The sequence below is a fragment of the Scylla paramamosain genome, chromosome 19 (assembly GCF_035594125.1).
Source record: "Scylla paramamosain isolate STU-SP2022 chromosome 19, ASM3559412v1, whole genome shotgun sequence".
NCBI classification, from domain to species: Eukaryota; Metazoa; Arthropoda; class Malacostraca; order Decapoda; family Portunidae; genus Scylla; species Scylla paramamosain.
In genome coordinates this window covers 5144617-5164616 of record NC_087169.1, presented here as the reverse complement: position 1 = coordinate 5164616, position 20000 = coordinate 5144617, and the positions used below count along the sequence as shown (strand labels likewise).

At 39.0% G+C, this 20000-nt stretch overlaps 1 long non-coding RNA gene across 1 annotated transcript in view; it reads left to right on the top strand.

The window, feature by feature from the left end:
- The first annotated feature begins 3780 nt into the window (after positions 1-3780).
- The window catches only part of LOC135110046 (uncharacterized), a 43900-nt gene continuing 27680 nt past the window's right edge, over positions 3781-20000 (top strand). Inside the window, exons 1-2 of the long non-coding RNA XR_010273059.1 lie at positions 3781-3853; positions 18037-18158. This is a non-coding gene — a long non-coding RNA (uncharacterized LOC135110046). The remainder of the gene's footprint in view (positions 3854-18036; positions 18159-20000) is intronic.

Genomic DNA, 20000 nt, shown 5'->3' with positions numbered 1-20000 from the left:
ATATATATATATATATATATATATATATATATATATATATATATATATATATATATATATATATATATATATATATATATATATATATATATATATATATATATATATATATATATATATATATATATATATATATACAACAAAAAAAAAAAACACTCAAATGCCAGCCCAGAAAATGTTATAAAATAAATTGATCAAATAACGGAGGATAAGTGTTTTGAAACCTCACTCTTGGAAGAATCTAAATCATAGGAAGGAAAAAGACAGATGCAGGAAGGGAGTTAATGATTAACTCTTGCATTAGGGAGGTGGACAGAATGGGGATGAGAGAAAGTAGGTCTTGTACAGCGAGGCCATGGAAGGAGACAAAGCATGCAGTTAGCAAGACCAGGAGTTAAGTTAGCGTGAAAATAGCGGCAAAAGATACCAAGAGATGCAACAGTGCAGCGATGAGAGAAAGGTTAAAGATAGAGGAGAGGAGTAGATAAGACGAAAAAGCTTTTGATTCCACCCTGTCTAAAAGAGTGGTGTAAGTGAAACCTCCCTATACATGTGGAGCATACTCCATGCATGAGCGGATAAGGCACCTGTTCAGAGTTAGCAGATGAGGTGGTGAGAAACCCTGGGGGAGATGATCCAGAATGCCTAAATTTCCAGTAACTGTTTTAGCTAAAAATGAAATGTGAACTTTCTAGTTTAGCTTGCAATTGAATAACACAATGAGGATAGTCAGCGAGGAGGGAGACACTTGAATGTCATTGAAGAAGAGGGACTATTTATCTGGAAGGTTGTGTCAAGTTGAAAGATGGAGGAATTGAGTTTTTTTTTTGTTTTTTTTTCAGGCAATGAGGAATACGAAGTTTGTATTGCCCCAATCTGATATTTTCGAGAAATCGTAAGTCAGGCGTTTTGTGGCTTCTCTGCGTGAGCTGTTTACTTCCTGAAGAGTTAGACGTCTACGAAAAGACATGGAAAAGTGCAAGGTTATATCATCAGCGTAAGAGTGGATAGAACAAGAAGTTTGACTTCTTGTTCTAATTTATGACTTTTGATTTATGATTAATAAGAAGAAAGTGGATGACAGGACAGCATCCTAAGGTACACCACTATTAACAGACTTTGGAGAAGAACAGTGATCGTCTATCACATCATCAATACAAGGGTCCGAAAGGAAAGATGAAATGAAGTTACAGAAAGAAGGATAGAGGGTTGAAGGGGATAGTTTGTAAATCAAAGCTTTGTGACAGATTCTACAAAAGGATTTTTGATATGTTTAAAGGAAGAGCAAAGGTTTCAACAAAATCAATAAAAGAGGATGACCAACACTCAATAAAGAGAGCAAGAAGATCCCCAGTAGAGCGGATTCGACGGAACCCATACTGGCGATCATACAGAAGGTTGTGAGGTGCTATATGTTTTAGAGTATTGTTGTTGAAGATAGATAAAAAAAAAATAGAGGCAGAAAGTTAAAGCTATACCATTGTAGCTTGAGGGATTAGAGCGGTCTCCCTCCTTAGGAGCAGGGTGAATGCAAGCAAACTTTAAACAAAAAGAAAAAAAAAATGTTAATTGACGGAGCTGGAAAAGTTTGGCTAGGCAAGGTGTAAGCACAGTTTCAGAGAAAATTAGGCGAGTTAAGGCATGGAAAGCATCTATGTGAAGGATCTTAATGGGCATTATGAAGTATTTGAAAAGTGGAACTTTTAACAAAGGTTTCAGCGAAGAGTTCAGCTGCAGAAATACATGCAATGGCATCAGGTTAAAGTGAATGAAGGAAAGATGAAGAAGCAAAGTTATTGGAGATGTTTTTGGTTAGGTACCGGAAATCACGAAAAGAGTTAAATCTTGAAAAAAAAGGCACTTTCTATTAATGAAGGAGTTAGTTGGAAAACAGACTTGGCATGATTCCGGGGAGAGATATAAAGTGGATGAGATTCAGGTGATGGAAGGCTCAAGTACCTTTTGTGGGCCACCTCTCCATAATGTATAGTATTGCACGAGAACAAGTTCTGCTAAAACGAGGTTGAAAGTGAGAAAGAGTGAGTAATGTACGAGTACGCTCCTATGCCAGATGCTCTCATCTTCGTTAGGCGCTCAGCATACAGAGGTGGGTCATTCCAAGGAAAATCAAAATTATACCTCCTCTGGTCTTGTCAATAACCAGAGGCACCTTCGCTTTGGGGGATCATGAGGAGGGATTGGAGATACAAAACGAAAGACAAAAATGAGGTTGTGACCACAGTATGATAACTAAACCATGTAAATGCATCTTCAGATCAATTCAGTTCAGTTTTAATATGCACACAATATGCACACACCTTTTGTGTTTGGTTTATTAAGACAAGTGGATTAACTCAACACACACACTTAAAATAATCCAAAAGAGATCCTTTAAAATAAGTTTAGACAATTACTATGTAAACTTTGACAATGCCTTATGGACTCTAATCACTCCAAAATAAGTAGACGGTTGGCTGAGAAAAAAACTGGTGGACACGACTCAGAACACCTAACTTCATATAAGCTATTTTAGCTAGAGATGAGATACGAAGTTCCTAGTTTAGATTGTAAGTAAAGGACAGACAGAGGAGGTTCTGTGTGGAAGAGGGTGACAGTTGAGTGTCACTGAAGAAGAATGGGTAGTTTTCTGGAAGATTGTGTCGAATTGATAGATGGAGGAATTGAGTTTTGAGGCATTGAACAATATTAAGTTTTCCCTGCCCCTATAGGGAATTTTAGAGAGATCGGAAGTCAGGCGTTCTGTGGCTTCCCTTTTTGAAATGTTTACTTCCTGAATGGTTGGACGTCTATGAAGAGATGCGAAAAAAGTGCAGGGTGGTATCAGGGGCATCGGAGTGGATAGGACAGAAGTTTGGTTTAGAAGATCATTGATGAATTATAGGAAGAGAGTGGGTGACAGGACAGAGCCCTGAGGAACACCACTGTCATAGATTTAGAAGAAGAACAGTGACCGTCTACCACAGCAATAATAGAACGGTCAGAAAGGAAACTTCAAATGAAATTACAAGAGGAAAAGATAGAAGCTGTAGGATGGTAGTTTGGAAATCAAAGCTTTGTGCCAACCTCTATCAAAAGCTTTTGATATATCTAAGACAACAGCAAAACTTTCACCAAAATCTTTAAAAGAGGATGACCAAGACTCAGTAAGGAAAGCCAAAACTCTCAAAAGTGTTTGATATATCTAAGGCAACAGCAAAACTTTCACCAAAATCTCTAAAAGAGGATGACCAAGAGTCAATAAGGAAAGCCAGAAAATTACCGGTAGAGTGGCCTTGACGGAATCCATAGAAGGTTGTAAAGTGATAGATATTTAAGAATCTTCCTGTTGAGGATAGATTGAAAACTTTAGATAGGTAGAAAATTAAAGCAATAGGATGGTAGTTTAAGGAATTAGATTGGTCACCCTTTTTAGGAACAGGCTGAATGTAGGCAAACTTCCAGCAAGAAGGAAAGGTAGATGTTGATAGACAGAGTTGAAAGACTGACTAGCCAAGGTGCAAGTACGGATGCACAGTTTAGGAGAACAATAGGAGTGATCCCATCAGTATGTAAGATATGATGTTATATGAATAATAAAAAAATAAAAATAAATAAATAAAAAAAAAATAAATAAATAATAATAATAATAATAATAATAATAATAATAATAATAATAATAATAATAATAATAATAATAGTAATAATAATGTAAAAATATCAATTAATCAATAAAAAAATAAATCGATAAAAAAATAATTATTTTCTTCATCTCGTTTTTAGAAAATGGTGTGGAACATTCTCGTCTGTGAATTCCTCATAATTTTAAGAATACTACAGGGATACGCATTCCGTAGTAAGTATGTATGTATGTGTGTATATATATATACATATATATATATATATATATATATATATATATATATATATATATATATATATATATATATATATATATATATATATATATATATATATATATATATATATATATATATATATATATATATATATATATATATATATATATACATATATGAGAGAGAGAGAGAGAGAGAGAGAGAGAGAGAGAGAGAGAGAGAGAGAGAAGGGCAACTAATTAAACGCACATACTACAATCAATATTCTAAAGTAAATGTTGCGACTCCTACACCAGCCTCGGTGTCACCGTCTAGAGAGTAGATAAAAAAAATATCCCCAGGTCAGACTGCTCATCTGCTATCGACCCTAATTGTTTTGACAGTCTCCTCATCTTTTGTTTATTAACTTTTGGAACATTTGGGATATTAGATCTAATTTTCAACCTGCAGAACACCAATTCTTCTCTAGTAAACCTAATCTATTTTACTCACCGAAACACAGGCGACTGAAGCAACTGACAGTAGCCTCTTTTTTTGTTCAATCCCAATTTAAAGCTGGATGCTGCGTCTACGTGCGCAACGACTTAACTTGCTCTCGTGCCGATGCTCTTGAATCCTCCAAATTTCCTGTCCTTTAGCTACAAATATAGAATCACTTTCAAACTAAATTTATTGCTTATGCTGTCATCCTATTTTCTCCGTTGGGGTCCTCCGATCTCAACCTCATATGTGTATCTTGTTCTCTCCCTGTAATCCCTCTTCAGGATCCCATAAATTAACTATGGCGTTTTTTTTTGCTAATTCGAGGGGGAGGGGGGGAACCTGAGGAGGTATTCTGATTTTCCTTGGAATAACAACTGCTTCCGTGTCAGAGATCTGTTCTGTATGAACATAAGAACATAAGAACATAAGAAATAAGGGAAGCTGCAAGAAGCGACCAGGCTTACACGTGGCAGTCCCTGTATGAAACACTCCTACCTATTTCCATCTGTTATCCCCATCCATAAACTTGTCTAATCTTCTCTTAAAGCTCTCTAGTGTCCTAGCACTAACTACATGATTACTGAGTCCGTTCCACTCATCTACCACTCTATTTGAGAACCAATTTTTTCCTATCTCCTTCCTAAACCTAAATTTTTCAAGCTTGAACCCGTTATTTCTTGTTCTACCCTGGTTGCTGATCCTAAGAATTTTGCTTACATCTCCCTTGTTATAACCCTTATACCACTTAAAAACTTCTATCAGGTCCCCTCTTAACCTACGTCTCTCTAGAGAATGTAAATTTAACCGCTTCAACCTCGCTTCGTAAGGAATACTCCTCATCCCCTGTATCTTTTTAGTCATTCTCCTCTGTACTGGTTCTAATAGACCTATATCTTTCCTGTAATGTGGGGACCAGAACTGCACAGCGTAGTCTAGATGAGGTCTGACCAGCGCTAAGTATAACTTTAATATTACTTCCGGCCTTCTACTTTTAACACTCCTAAAAATGAATCCTAGTACCCTATTTGCCTTGTTTCTGGCTTCTATGCATTGTTTCCCTAGACGGAGTTCAGAGCTAACTATAACTCCTAAATCTTTCTCGTACCCTGTACCTACCAGAGTTTGGGTGTTTAATGTGTACCTATTGTGTGGGTTTCCTCTACCTACGCTAAGCACTTTGCATTTATTGATATTAAATTGCATTTGCCATCTATCCGTCCATTCATTCATTCTATCTAAGTCTGTCTGCAAGGCGATGGCATCCGCTTCTGACCTAATTAATCTACCTATCTTTGTGTCATCCGCAAATTTACTAACATCGCTACTAATTCCACTATCCAAGTCATTGATATATATTAGAAATAATAATGGCCCTAATACTGATCCCTGTGGCACCCCACTAATGACATGACCCCACTCGGATTTCGAGCCGTTTATTAGCACTCTCTGTCGCCTGTTACCAAGCCATGACCCTATCAAACCTACACCTTCCCATCTATCCCGTGCGCCCTAACCTTTCTCAGGAGCCTTTGATGGGGCACCTTGTCGAATGCTTTACTAAAGTCCAGATATAAGATATCATAACGATCACCATTATCTACTGCCTCGTACACCTTACTGTAAAAACTTAACAAGTTTGTCAGGCAAGACTTCCCCTTCGTGAAGCCATGCTGTGACTGATTTATCAAGTTATGTTTGTCTAAATGTTCCCTAATGTTCCTGGCTATTATTGACTCTAACATTTTACCTACAACTGAAGTTAAGCTGACAGGTCTATAATTAGACGCTAAAGTTTTATCCCCTTTCCTAAAGATGGGTACTACATTAGCCTGCCTCCACATTACTGGTACCTCACCCGACTCCAGTGATTTCCTAAAGACAGAAACTAACGGCTCACTAATAATCTTTTTACATTCCTTCAGTACTCTGGGATATATTTCATCAGGTCCTGGTGACTTGAACTTTTTTAGCCTATCTATCTCCTGCTCCACTATCTCCCTAGTTATGGAAATATCCGTCAGCTTCTCATACTCATCTGCTCTAAACACCTGTTCACTATCTGGCATATCCTGCATGTTTTCCTGAGTGAAGACAGTTAAAAAATAATCATTCAGAAGTTTACTAATCTCCTCCCCAGAACTAACCAGCTCCCCATCTGCTGCCTTTAATGGACCTACAGTATCCTTATTTTTCGTCCTGTATACCTGATAAAATTCCTTGGGGTCCGTCTTCGCCTGGCTGGCTACCTTTAATTCATAATTGTCCTTAGCTTTCCTCGTTAACTTCCTGACTGTTCTAACTAATTCATTATACTGTGTCCTTAAAACTTCCTCACCTGCCCTTAATCTCTTATATATACTTCTCTTACGCCCTATATAATGCTTTAACCTAGCAGTCATCCATTTAGGGTCATTTTTTTGTGATCTTATTGTTTTATACGGGATATTTGCTAACTGACCTGTATGAACTTTATCTACGAAATATTTATACAATTCATCTACATTTACTTCACCTAATCCCCTCATCTCGTTCCCTACCCTCCTCTCCCCTCCCTCATCAACTCGCCTCGACCTTACTTCTCTCATTTCAGCATGACCTGACATTCCAACATACTCACACCTATCTCCCCCCTTCCTCTTTCCTCCTCCCTTCTGGAGCCTCACCTCACCTCCCTCATCCTGCCTTATCTCTCTGAACTCCGTCCCTGACCTGACCTCACCCTGCATCCTTTGCCAGTCCACTCCTTGGAGGTACCTTTTTAATTCTTCAAAATCTGCTCTCCTAAAGTCAGGTATTTTACTAGTGTTTTTATTTCTAACAGTTGCTTCCCATTCTAGATTGTACCTAATTTCCCTATGGTCACTGTTACCTAGCTGTCCTCCAACCTCTACCTGCGTGACTGCTTCCTCCCTGTTAGTAAGAATTAAATCTAGAATATTATTCCCCCTTGTGGGTTCTACGACTACCTGTTTTAAAAAATTATCCTGAATTACCTTAAGGAAGTCCTCTGCTTCCTTGTTACCCACAATCAGACTCCAGTCGATATTCCTAAAATTTAAATCTCCTACCACACATACCTGACTGTACCTGCCTGCTCTATTTAATTCCTGCCACAGTGAGGTGTTAATTTCCTCTGTACTGGTCGGGGGTCTGTAAACTACCCCTAGTACTACTGACTGCGATCCTTCCTTAATATCTACCCATATCGACTCTGCTTTGTTATCTGTTTTAATTCTATTGTTCATACAGCACTGTAATGTATCCCTAACGTATAACGCGACACCTCCTCCTCTCCTGTTTTCTCTAGCTTTATAGAACATTGTATACCCATCTATCTTAACCTCTGGATTAAATACTTTTCCTGACATATCTAACCAAGTTTCAGTTAAAGCAATGATATCAAATTTCTCTACACTCGCTATTCCTCTAAGCAAGTCTATTTTATTCAGAATACTTCTACAATTTGTGTAGTAAACACTTAAGATATTTCTCACCATCCCTAAGCTAGCTTCCTTTCTAGATTTAACTAATTTGCCCCTTGCCTTCTCCTCACTACCCCTTCTTCCCTCCCGACTAACGAAAAAAGTGCTGGAGTGCAGTTACCTCCCGCTCGAGTGTTTCGGCCAAAACACGAACACCCTGGCGTGACAAATGCTGAGCGCATAATAGAGGTGATATGTAGTGTCTGGCATGGAAGCGCACATTCCTCATTCTTTCTCTCTACCTAATCTAAATCTTCCAAACCTTGCTTTAACATAGCCTCTTCTCGTGCTATACATGATATAGTGATGGCGCACAAAAGGTAGTTCAGCCTTCCATCACTTGAATATCATGGACTTAATATCTTTCAAGATCTATCTCCCCTCGCGTTTTTGGCACCTAGCCAAAAGCATCTCCAATAATGTTGCGGAATGTCTCCTATTCAAAGATCTCAGTACCCCTGACCGCTCAGTAGATAAGATAGGAAACTGTAATGAGTCTGCAACATACTTCACTGATGTCTTGCACTCCGGCGCTATCCAATCCATGCCTAAGATCTCTGGCCAGGTTCCCAAACGTCCTGTTCCATGGTGGAATGCGGATTGTACAGCCGCTGTTTAAGAAAAGTGTGCCGCCTGTTCTCGCCTTCGACAGCATCGTGGGGACGTCTAGTGTTTGAGGCTTTTCGACTATCGCGTGCCCGTGCCCGCCGCACCTTAAACAGCTATGCAACAGTGTCCGCAAAATATCTGGGAAGTACTCTGGTCCTCCCCCACCTGTTTTATCCCATGGTGCCAGACCCATGTTTTATCCATGGTGCCAGACCCAAAGACAGTTGCCGACCTGTTTGCTGAGCACTTTCCAAACGTCTCTAGACAGGATGCAACAACACCTATGGCACTTCATCGTTGACATTTGGAATCTGCTGGCGTCAATTTTGCCTCCCCTGTGGAGAGTCTTGTCCCATTTTTTTTTTTTTTTCGGTCTTAGCTACGCATGGCTTTGTCCCAGTGCCATGATTCATCCCCGGGTCCCGATGACATCCTATATTCCTTTTTGCGTCACATGTCCGATGAAGCTTTTGCCTTTTTACTCTACCTCTCTAACTTTATTTGGAATACCGGTGATTTACCTTCTTGGGGTGTGGTTGTAATTATTCCCATTCCAAATCCTGGAAAAGATTATCGGCTAACGACCAATTATCAACCTATTTCTTTAACATCATTCATTTGTAAGTTGCTGGAAAAGATGGTGAATATCAGGGTTATGTGGTAGTTGGAGAGAGGCAATTACTTGTCTCCTTTTCAGTATGGTTTCCGGAAAATGCGATCTACGATTGATGCTTTATTGTAACTGGAATGTTCCACTTGTGAGGCATTTACCAATAAGCAACACCATGTCACAATTTTTTTTTGTTTAGAGAAAGTTTATGACACAGCCTTACGTCATGATATTTACCTTACTTTGCTTGAGTTTGGCCTTCATGGCCGACTCCTTATTCTTATACAACAGTTTTTATCTCATCGTTTTTTTTACGGGTACGGGTTGGTGACGATCTGTGAGGAGTCACCCACTTGAAGATGGCGTGCCGCAAGGAAGCATACATAGTATCACACTTTTCGTAGTAGCTATAAACAGGGTCATTGAAATACTTCCGGAAGAAGTTCTTGGTAGCTTATATATCGATGACTTGTCTATCTCCTTTTCTGCAGTTCGGTTGCCATTGATTTAGAGAAAGCTGCAGGTGGAACTCAATACGATTTCTCAGCGGGCAGCAACTCAGGGATTTCATTTATTGGCTTCAAAGACTGTGGTCATGCATTTTTGCCGACTTCGGGGTGTTCACCCTCAATCAGACTTGTATTTTATGATAGAAGAATCTCTTGTGCGGAAAAAAAAGTTGTTTCCTGGGACTGATATTTGACAGTCACCTGACTTGGGTATCCTATCTTCATTACACTAAAGCGGCATCCATGAAGGCGCTGTCACTTCTAAAAGTTTTTCTCATACTTCTTGGGGCGCTAACAGACAGACCCTCCTAGTCTTACACCGAACTCTTATTCTCTCTAAATTACAGTACAGTTGTGAAATCTATTAGTCTGCTACCGAGGCTCGGCCCCGTGTGCTGCATTCGGTGCACCATGCTGGTATTCGCCTGGCAACTGGTGCGTTCCGCTCATCCCCAATCCCTAGCTTACTGATGGATGCTGGTGTCCTGCCATTAGACCTACGCCATCAGTCTCTAGTAGAGGTGCTGGTATCGAATCCACCGTTTTCATGAGTCTGTCACTTGTACAACAGTTTCTCATGATGCACGTTCTCCCTTATATGATTTTCGCTATAGTTTTCCTAAGACTTTTGGATATCGGGTCTGGTCTGTCATGACCGAGTTACCCTCCATCTCCACTTGCCCCCATCGCCTTCTAAGGGTCGGGTACTGGCAATTTTCGCGGGTATCGATCTGCTCTCCTGTTGTTAATAATTAAAACTTACTACAATACGAGTCTTGTGCTTTATTTATGGAACACTCTTTGACACACTCTGGGTCTGTTTCTGTCTACACAGATGGTTGAAAATCTGATGGAGGTATGGGATGTACTGCTATATTCCATTCCTTCTGTCGAGGCGGTATCCTTCCGAGTGTTGCCTCTGTTTTTAAGGGAGAGTTATCCGCCATTATTCTTGCCCCGGAAATCCACTTTGCCTTCCCAGTTTCAAATTTTATTATTTATAATGATTCCTGTAGCGCATTGCCTGTCCTGGAGCATCTTAATTCCTCTCTCCCTCCTCTAATGTTATCTGTTTTAGAGTGGATTCAGGTGCTTCAGCGCAGAGAATATCACTTAACATTTTGCTGGTTACTCACATATCTGGGAGTTCATAGAAATGAGGCTGATACGCTGGCTAAAGAGGCGGCAACTTGTGTTGCTCCTTCCACCCCCATTCCCTTACATGATTTATACTCCGGTATTGGGATAGCAGTTTTTGCCAGTTGGCAGGACAAGTGGGAAGATGTGGTTGCCACCACTAAGATGGGGGAGACAACTTGTGTGACTTTCCGCCCATGGACATATGTCCATGTGCAGGGTCGCAACTCAGAGACCGCACTGGACTGTCTCTGGACAGGTCACACACGTCTCACTTATGACTGCTTAGTTCCCCTTACACTTTCTAGTGGAGTGTCCCAGTCTGATGGAGCTGCGGGAGCTATATTTTTTCCGCTGTCGCGATGAGGATGGGAACTTCCACATGTAGCTGATCCTACATCTCATGTCCCCTGGGACAGGAGATTCTTTTGTTTGTGAAGAAGGCTGGTGTTTTAAACAAATTATAGGTTTCCTTTTAAGTGCTCTTCTATTTATTTTAAAAAGTAATATAATATTGGACAAAACCTTAGTTACATGAAGTAATATAATATTGGACAGAACCTTAGTTGTACATTACCTTTTAACTGTTTTTTTTCTATTTATTTTGTAATTAATATAATATTGGGCAGAACCTTATTTTCGGAATTTGATAACATGGAGGCAATTGATGACACTTAACGAGCAACATTGAGTCTTGGGGCCTGGATCAATGCGGACAGTGTTTTGGGTACGTAACGAACAACGTCAGATGTCTGGGTCAATGGGGTGGGTAAGTGTCTTGGGCACGTAAAGAATAACGCCGGATATCTGGATTAGTTGGATCAGTGTCTTGAATACGGAACGAACAACACCAGGTAAAGTGGTCTGGTTCCGTGTAGTCACTACTCCCTCACTTTAAATTTAAATTAAATGAATTAACTTAAACTGATTTTGTCACGGCTCTTCTCATTTCCTTTTTTGCTTCCTTTTTGTGATGTTTTTTTTTTTTTTTACAGTTTTTACCATACCTATAATTTTATTTTTCATACCGATATTTTAAGAACTTCAATCTTTATCGCTGTTAAAGATTTGTAGCGTCGATATTATGCCCGCGATGCTGCAGCGCCAGAAATTAAATCAATCAATCTATTCATACCGCTTTTCTAGACAGGGTGAAATAAAAAAAAACTTTCTCGTCTCATCAACTCCTTTCCTCTAACTGACTCTCTTCAGCCTTTTTTTCATTGCCATAATGTTGCATCTCTTGCTATCTTCTACGAATATCTTCATGCTAACTGCTCTTCTGCTCTTGCTATCTGCACGTCCCTCCAGGGGCCTCGCTTCATACGAATTTTTTTTTTTCCTCTCAACCTTATTCTGTCTACCTCTCTAATGCAAGAGTTAAATAGCACTCTCAATCATTCAACTGACCCAGCTTGAGGTTATAACACTCTGTTGGGCAGTTGGAAGACTGTCACGGTGTGCAGAAGTCTAACGGGGTATTATACCTCGATGATATACGTGTTATCGTATGTTAACTGTTTTTCCTAAACGTGGTTGTCGATCCTTCAGCAGCTGTAGGTGTTAAGTATTGTTTGGAGTATTTTTCTTGTCTGTGGGTCGATAAAACAGCTTGGTGACATCAACTTACGGTCCAATTACCCAAAGTTGATCACGCCTTCAGCCCCAAAACCTCCTAAAAAAAAAAAAAACAGTAGCTTTGCTGGTCTTGCCAGACCAATGTAAGGAGGAAGCTTTTGATTCCCCATACAATCCGGCCAGAGAGAAGACAAGGGCTGCTGTTTCGTGTCAGCAGTTAGGAATCCGCCTGAAAGAGCAATGCTGGGGTTAGATTGGTGCTGCTCTTTTTTTGTGCCAGGGAACTGTCGAGATTGCAGGGGTAGCGTATGCTATCACCGAGTTGCGTGACACGGCAGCTCACCAGTTTCTATGCCGGAATATTACAGGTAGGAATGTAACCTCTCGGAAGGCAGTACTCTCTAGAGGCATCAGTGCTATCGAGAGGTTTGCCACTACAAACATGAGGCTGATGTGTCCACTGGTGGTCACAGAGGCGCAAGTGGCCGTGGCGTAGGACCTGCCACTGTCCAGGGTTGACTTCCTTTTGGGAAATGATTTGGCAGGAGGAAGAGTTTGGGTACAGCCCCCATCCGCGGACTCCTTCCCATATGTGGAGGTTGCTGAGGTACCCGACTCTGTTAATGTTATCACTCACTCCATGGCAAGGATGGTGAGTTCCTCTGCAGCTCCTAGGGTCGACTGCAATGATGTAGGGCTACCGAGGAAGAAGTGCAGGGGCGTTGTAAGTGCTGCAGTGGGGGCAGAAAGCCCGAAGGCCTGTCCCCGCTGCTGGCAAGGGGATTCAAGAGTTGAACTCGTCCTTGAATCAGGATGCTGGGGCTAACTGTGACGAAGTACAGCCACCAAGGGAAGCAACTGATTAGTTTGGGAATGTTGCTGCTGGTGAGGCTAAAGGGTTTGGAAGGTCTGTTTGCCAGTCCACCTCACTCGGCAGGGAACCCTGGAGGTGGCGACCAGGCAGAGTCATCACCTGACGGAGAGGCTGTGGGTGCCAGTGCAAAATCTGGGCCACAACCTGGTGTATCAAGTGTGTTGGGGGTCACTGCCGAGGGTGAGGAGGCTCCCAGCTCTGCGGGGAAAATGGGAGTTTCCTACCCTGCTGAGTATCCTGGAGGTAGGGAACAGGCTGTTCCCTTGCCAAGTGTAAACTCTACGGGTGATATCCCCTGTAGTGGCCCACCTGTGTTAACCACTGAGCCGGCGGCCAGACAGTCCCTCGCTGAGTGGAGGAAACTCCACTCAGCGAGGAACTCGCTCGTGCCGCCGACGCCAGACTGGAGCTAAGGAGTCGGCTTTGCTTCTGCCGCTTGACCCTGTATTCCTGGGGTGTCTTAATGAAGTTGAGCCTGATGAGCTTATTGATGAGCAACAGGGAGATGAAGAGTTGGCCCATGCTTTGCAAAGGTGGGTGAAGGTGTTGAAGAAGTGGAAGGTAGAGGAGAATTTGTGCTGCGGAAGAAAATTTTATACCGTCGGTGGAGAGAAGTTGATTGAGGTGAATTACCCCAAATGGTAGTGCCGTCTAAGTTCAGAGAAGCACTCGTGCTACTGGCACGTGAGGACCCGATGGCGGGTCACCTCCCAATTAGGAAAATGGTGGTAAGGCTACGGAGGAATTTTTGTTGGCCAAGTATGACATGTAATGTTGCTACAATTTTTAAGATCTGCCACATATGTTAGATGGTGGGCATGCTTAACCATGTGCCACCCTTAGCCCCTCTTCACCAGGGTCCTTAATGATATTGTGGTTCCTCTCTCCCCTTTTCGACCAGGATATAAGTACCTACGGACTATAATGTATGCCACCACGAAGTACCCAGAAGCCATACCCATCAGGAGCATCCATTCCAAGGTGGTGCTCAAGGTTCTACTCCAGTTTTATAACTCATTTTGAACTGCCTTCCTAGGTCCAGTCAAACCAAGGGGCCAATTCAAAATTGTTTGTTCAGACCATGACTGAGTGGGAGAATGAGCACGTCCTGTCCAGTGCGTACCACCCTCAGTCACAAGGAGCCTTGGAGCGACACCACCAAACCATGATAACCATGTTGAGAACTTCTTTTCTGGATCATGACAAGGATTGGGATGAGACGGTCCTTTATGTAATGTTTGCTATGTGAGAAACGTCTATACTGAGTCGTTGGTGTTCTCGCCAAACCAGCTGGTGTTCGGGCACTGTGTGTGTGGCCCTTTGGGTGTGTTTTGTTGAACATGGTGTTATGTATACGGGAGAGGTTAATGAAAGCACTCGAAATGGCTTGGTTGCACCTGGGCCAGGCTCAGAAGCACATCAAAATGTGATGTGACCGTAAGGTCAAGTACCGATATTTTGCTCTCCTGGGGATGAGGTGCTAGTGTTACTCCCGACTCAGGGACAGCCGCTGGCTGCACGCTACACCGGTCCTTATGTAGGGGAGAGGCGTGTGGGTGAATTAGATTATCTCTTTGCCACTCCTGACCGGCGAAAGCAAGTTTAGCTTTGCTATGTTAATATGGTGAAGCCTAACTATTATCGCAAGAATAGTCAGCAAGGCAGTTTAGATTCTACCGTGGAAGAGGCACCTTTAGTTTTGTTTATGTGAAATGAAGGAGAGGAACCTGATAATCTTGGTCGTGAGCCAATTGTTTCCTTATTCCCTGTATGCTTTTAGTCATTCTCCTCTGAACTGATTTCAATAGACCTATATCCTTCGTGTAATGTGGGGACCAGAACTGCACAGCGTAGTCTAGATGTGGTCTGACCAGCGCCTAGTATAACTTAATATTACTTCGGGCCTTTTACTTTTAACACTCCTAAAAATGAATCCTAGTACCCTATTTGCCCTGTTTCTGGCCTCTATGCCTTGTTTTCCTAGACGGAGTTCAGAGCTAACTATAACTCCTAAATCTTTCTCGCACCATGTACGTACCAGTTTCGTTGTTTAATGTGTCCCTACTGTGTGGGTTTCCTCTATCTACGCTAAGTACTTTGCATTTGTTGATATTAAACTGCATTTGCCATATGTCCGTCCATTCTTTCATCCTATCTAAATCTGCCTGCAAGGCGATGTAATCCGATTCTGACCTAATTAATTTACCTGTCTTTGTGTCATCCGCAAATTTACTAATATCACTACTAATTCCACTAACCAAATCATTGATATATATAAAAAAAATAAATAAAAAATAAACAATGGCCCTAATAATGATCCCTGTGGCACCCCCCTAATTACATGACTCCACTCGGATTTATAGCCGATTATTAGAACTGTCGCCTGTCGCTTAGCCATGACCTTATCCAGCCTAACACCCTCCTATCTATCCTGTGTGCCTAACCTATCTCAGGACCCTTTGATGGGATACCTTGTCAAATGCTTTACTAAAGTCTAGATATAAGATGTCATAACTATCACCATTATCCATTGCCTGGTGCACTTAACAAGGCAGAAACTGACAGGCAGTGGATAATGGCGATAGTTATGTAGAATTTAGTAAAGCATTTATTTTCAGTCTTCGCTCAAACTTTTGTTAAAAGCTCTACCTTAGACGATTCAGGACTTCTTTCTCTCTCTTCTCCACCGCCCGTCTACTTCATGGTGCCTATTAAGATCCCATTGTGCTTCGTCCCTTACCCACCCACACACACACACACACACACACACACACACACACACACACACACACACACACACACACACACATACATATATATATATATATATATATATATATATATATATATATATATATATATATATATATATATATATATATATATATATATATATATATATATATATATATATATATATATATATATATATATATATATATATATATATATATATATATATATATATATATATATATATATATATATATATATATATATATATATATATATATATATATATATATATATATATATATATATATATATTTATATTTTATTCTTTGGTTTGCAGTTTACAAAATCCTTTTTTTTTTTAATTCTTTTTTTTTTTTTTTTTTTTGTTTCAACCCGACGGTTTCTATCATAAGAAATGTGAGCTTTGTACCTGACGGCTTATGAGAGCTGCCAGGTCTCCCACATATCTGTAATTCTCGTGGTTAATGGTGGAAATGGCAGGTGATCTTTAGAACATGTCTGAGAAGGAAACGCTGTACGAAAATACAAAATAATTGCAGAAAAAAAATCATGATTATAACAGTGTCATAGAAAAAGAGGTAATTAATTATATAAGTAATCAAATCAGTTTGAGGAATAAAACAAAATATTTTACCATGGAATATTCCTGACATAGAATTACATGATTTTTCACTTATGAGAATATATGGCTTACCTTCAGGGACATTATATATATATATATATATATATATATATATATATATATATATATATATATATATATATATATATATATATATATATATATATATATATATATATATATATATATATATATATATATATATATATATATATATATATATATATATATATATATATATATATATATATATATATATATATCAGTTGATCCACCGCAACCTACTTGCCTGCTCACTTTAAGCTGCCTCACATCCAGACAATTCTATGTATGTATGTTTGGCGTATGGAATGATGATACTGTGTTCGTTCGAATTGTTTTCACTGTTCTTCATTTTGAAATGATTATCATGTCTACTTGATGTTATACCTAACAAGATGCATTTATTTGATATCCTCTTACGTCTTTTGTAAGTTATGGTGTTTTTGTATTGCATTGTGACAGACAATTGTCAGAAACATGAAGGATGCCCTACGGACACATGCATTTTTATTTCAAATGTTTTCTAGATCTTTAGATCTTTAGATCTTTAGATTTATTTCCTTGAATGAATGCACGAAGATATTGACGCTCATGTCACTTAAAATAATTTCAGCGGAGCTAATATCTTTAACAAAATAAAACAACATACTTATCATAGGATATACATTTCCTGTAAATGTCATTTTAACACATATTTTATCTAGGGTTTATTATAAAACGACACGGGTGATTTCCCTGTCGGTGTAAACTCTGCCCACTTCTCCATAAACTCCGCCCACATTCCTCTAGCATAAATCTTTTGCTTAAAGGGCAAACCTATATAGAGGTAGGTTTACTTAGGTTTGCTTCAGGAAACAAACCTATTGATTCGCAGAAGCAGATGTACCGTAGATAGCATAACTAATTATGCGGTTTTGGGTCACCAAGAACGCGCCTTTAATCATCACTTCTGAGCACGGGTGACGTTGCCTTGTTTAGTCGGTGTTGATGAGCCAGGCCAAGTGAGACGCACATGAGAGAGGCAGAGAAAGACAAGGATACCTAGAGGGGATATATATATATATATATATATATATATATATATATATATATATATATATATATATATATATATATATATATATATATATATATATATATATATATATATATATATATATATATATATATATATATATATATATATATAAGAGAAAGAGATATATATATATATAAAGAGAAAGAGAGAGAGAGAGAGAGAGAGAGAGAGAGAGAGAGAGAGAGAGAGAGAGAGAGAGAGAGAGAGAGAGAGAGAGAGAGGCGGGGGGAAAACATGATAGAAAGGATGAACAAAATGGAAAGTATCAGGAAATAAACAAATACACAAATGTTTTTAGAATTTAGGAAAAATGTAAAAAAAAAATAAATACACTGGTAAAGATATTAGTAAGGCTGAAAGAAGGTTCATTTCTACTTTTCTACTTTTTTTTTTTCCAGAGCCACAGATATTGACAGAAAGTACAGAACCCCTGAAAGCCGTGTTGTCACAAGTAAATGGCCAGAGTTTTTCATATATTGTTTTCAAGGATACCAGCTCTGCCGCGTTATATAACTACAAGGTAACTACAAAATCTTTGTCTTACACACACTTGTTAGCATATATATACATATATATATATATATATATATATATATATATATATATATATATATATATATATATATATATATATATATATATATATATATATATATATATATATATATATATATATATATATATATATATATATATATATATATATATATATATATATATATATATATATATATATATATATATATATATATATATATATATATATATATATATATATATATATATATATATATATATATATATATATATATATATATATATATATATATATATATATAAGGGGGACACAGACTAAAGGTAACAAAAATCCTCCCCCTCAAAAAAGCCCAGAGATGCCGGTCCCCAAAAAGGGTCCGAGGTGCTTGTAAAAAAAAAAATAATTAATTAATAAAAAAAAAAATGGAGAAATATCATCAAACTTCTCTTTTGAAGGAATTCAAGTTATAGGAGGGTGGAAATACAGATCCAGGAAGAGAGTTTTAGAGTTTACCGATAAAAGGGATGAATGATTGACAAAAATGGTTGAGTCTTGCGTTAGAGAACATAAGAACATAAGAACAAAGGAAATAAGAGAAACTGAGAAGCCACCAGGCTTTCCACGTGGCAGTCCCTGTATAAAATATACCTACCTATTTCCACTTATGATCCCCATCCATAAACCCGTCTAATCTTGTCTTAAAACTCCATAATGTCTTAGCACTAACAACATGATTACTGAGTCCGTTCCACTCACCTACCGCTCTATTTGAGAACCAATTTCTTCCTATCTCTTTCTTAAACCCTAATTTTCTCAAGCTTGAACTCGTTATTTCTTGTTCCAACCTGGTTGTTGATCCTAAGAATTTTGTTTACAGCCCCCTTGTTATAACACTTATACCACTTGAAGACTTCTATCAGGTCGCCTCTTAACCTACGTCTCTCTAAAGAATGTAAATTTAACAGCTTCAATCTCACCTCGTAAGGAATATTCATCTCCTGTATCCTTTTAGTCATTATCCTTTGTACTGATTCTAATAAACCTATATCTTTCCTGTAATGTGGGAGACCAGAACTACACAGCGTAGTTTAGATGAGGTCTGCCCAGCGACAAATATAACTTTAATATTACTTCGGGCCTTCTACTTTTAACATTCCTAAAAATTCATCCTAATACCCTATTTGCCCTGTTTGTGGCCTTCGCCTGTTCATTGCTTCCATAGACGGAAAGCAAATCTGACTATAACTCCTAAATCTTTTTTGTACCCTGAACCTACCATAGTTCCGTTGTTTATTGTGTACCTACTGTGTAGGTTTTCTCTATCTACGCTAAGAACTTTGCACTCAGTGATATTAAACTGCATTTGCTATCTGTCCGCCCATTCTTTCTTCCTATCTAAATCTGCTTGAAAGGCGATGGCTTCCGTTTCTGACCTAATTAATCTACCTATCTTTGTTTCAGCCACAATTTTTTTTACATCACTACTAATTCCTCTATCCAAATCATTGATATATATTAAAAACAATAATGGCCCTAATACTGATCCCTGTGGCATCCCACTAATTAAATGACCCGACTCGGATTTAGAGCTGTTCATTACAACCCTGTCGCCTGTCGATTAGCCATGACCTTATCCAGCCTAACACCTTCCCATCTATCCCGTGTGCAGTTTCCTTTCTCAGGAACCTCTGATGGGGAACCTTGTTAAAATATAAAATGTCATAACTATCACCATTATCTACTGTCTCGTACACTTTACTGTAAGAACTTAACAAGTTCGTCATGCAAGACTTTTCCTTCGTGAAGCCATGCTGTGACATAGAG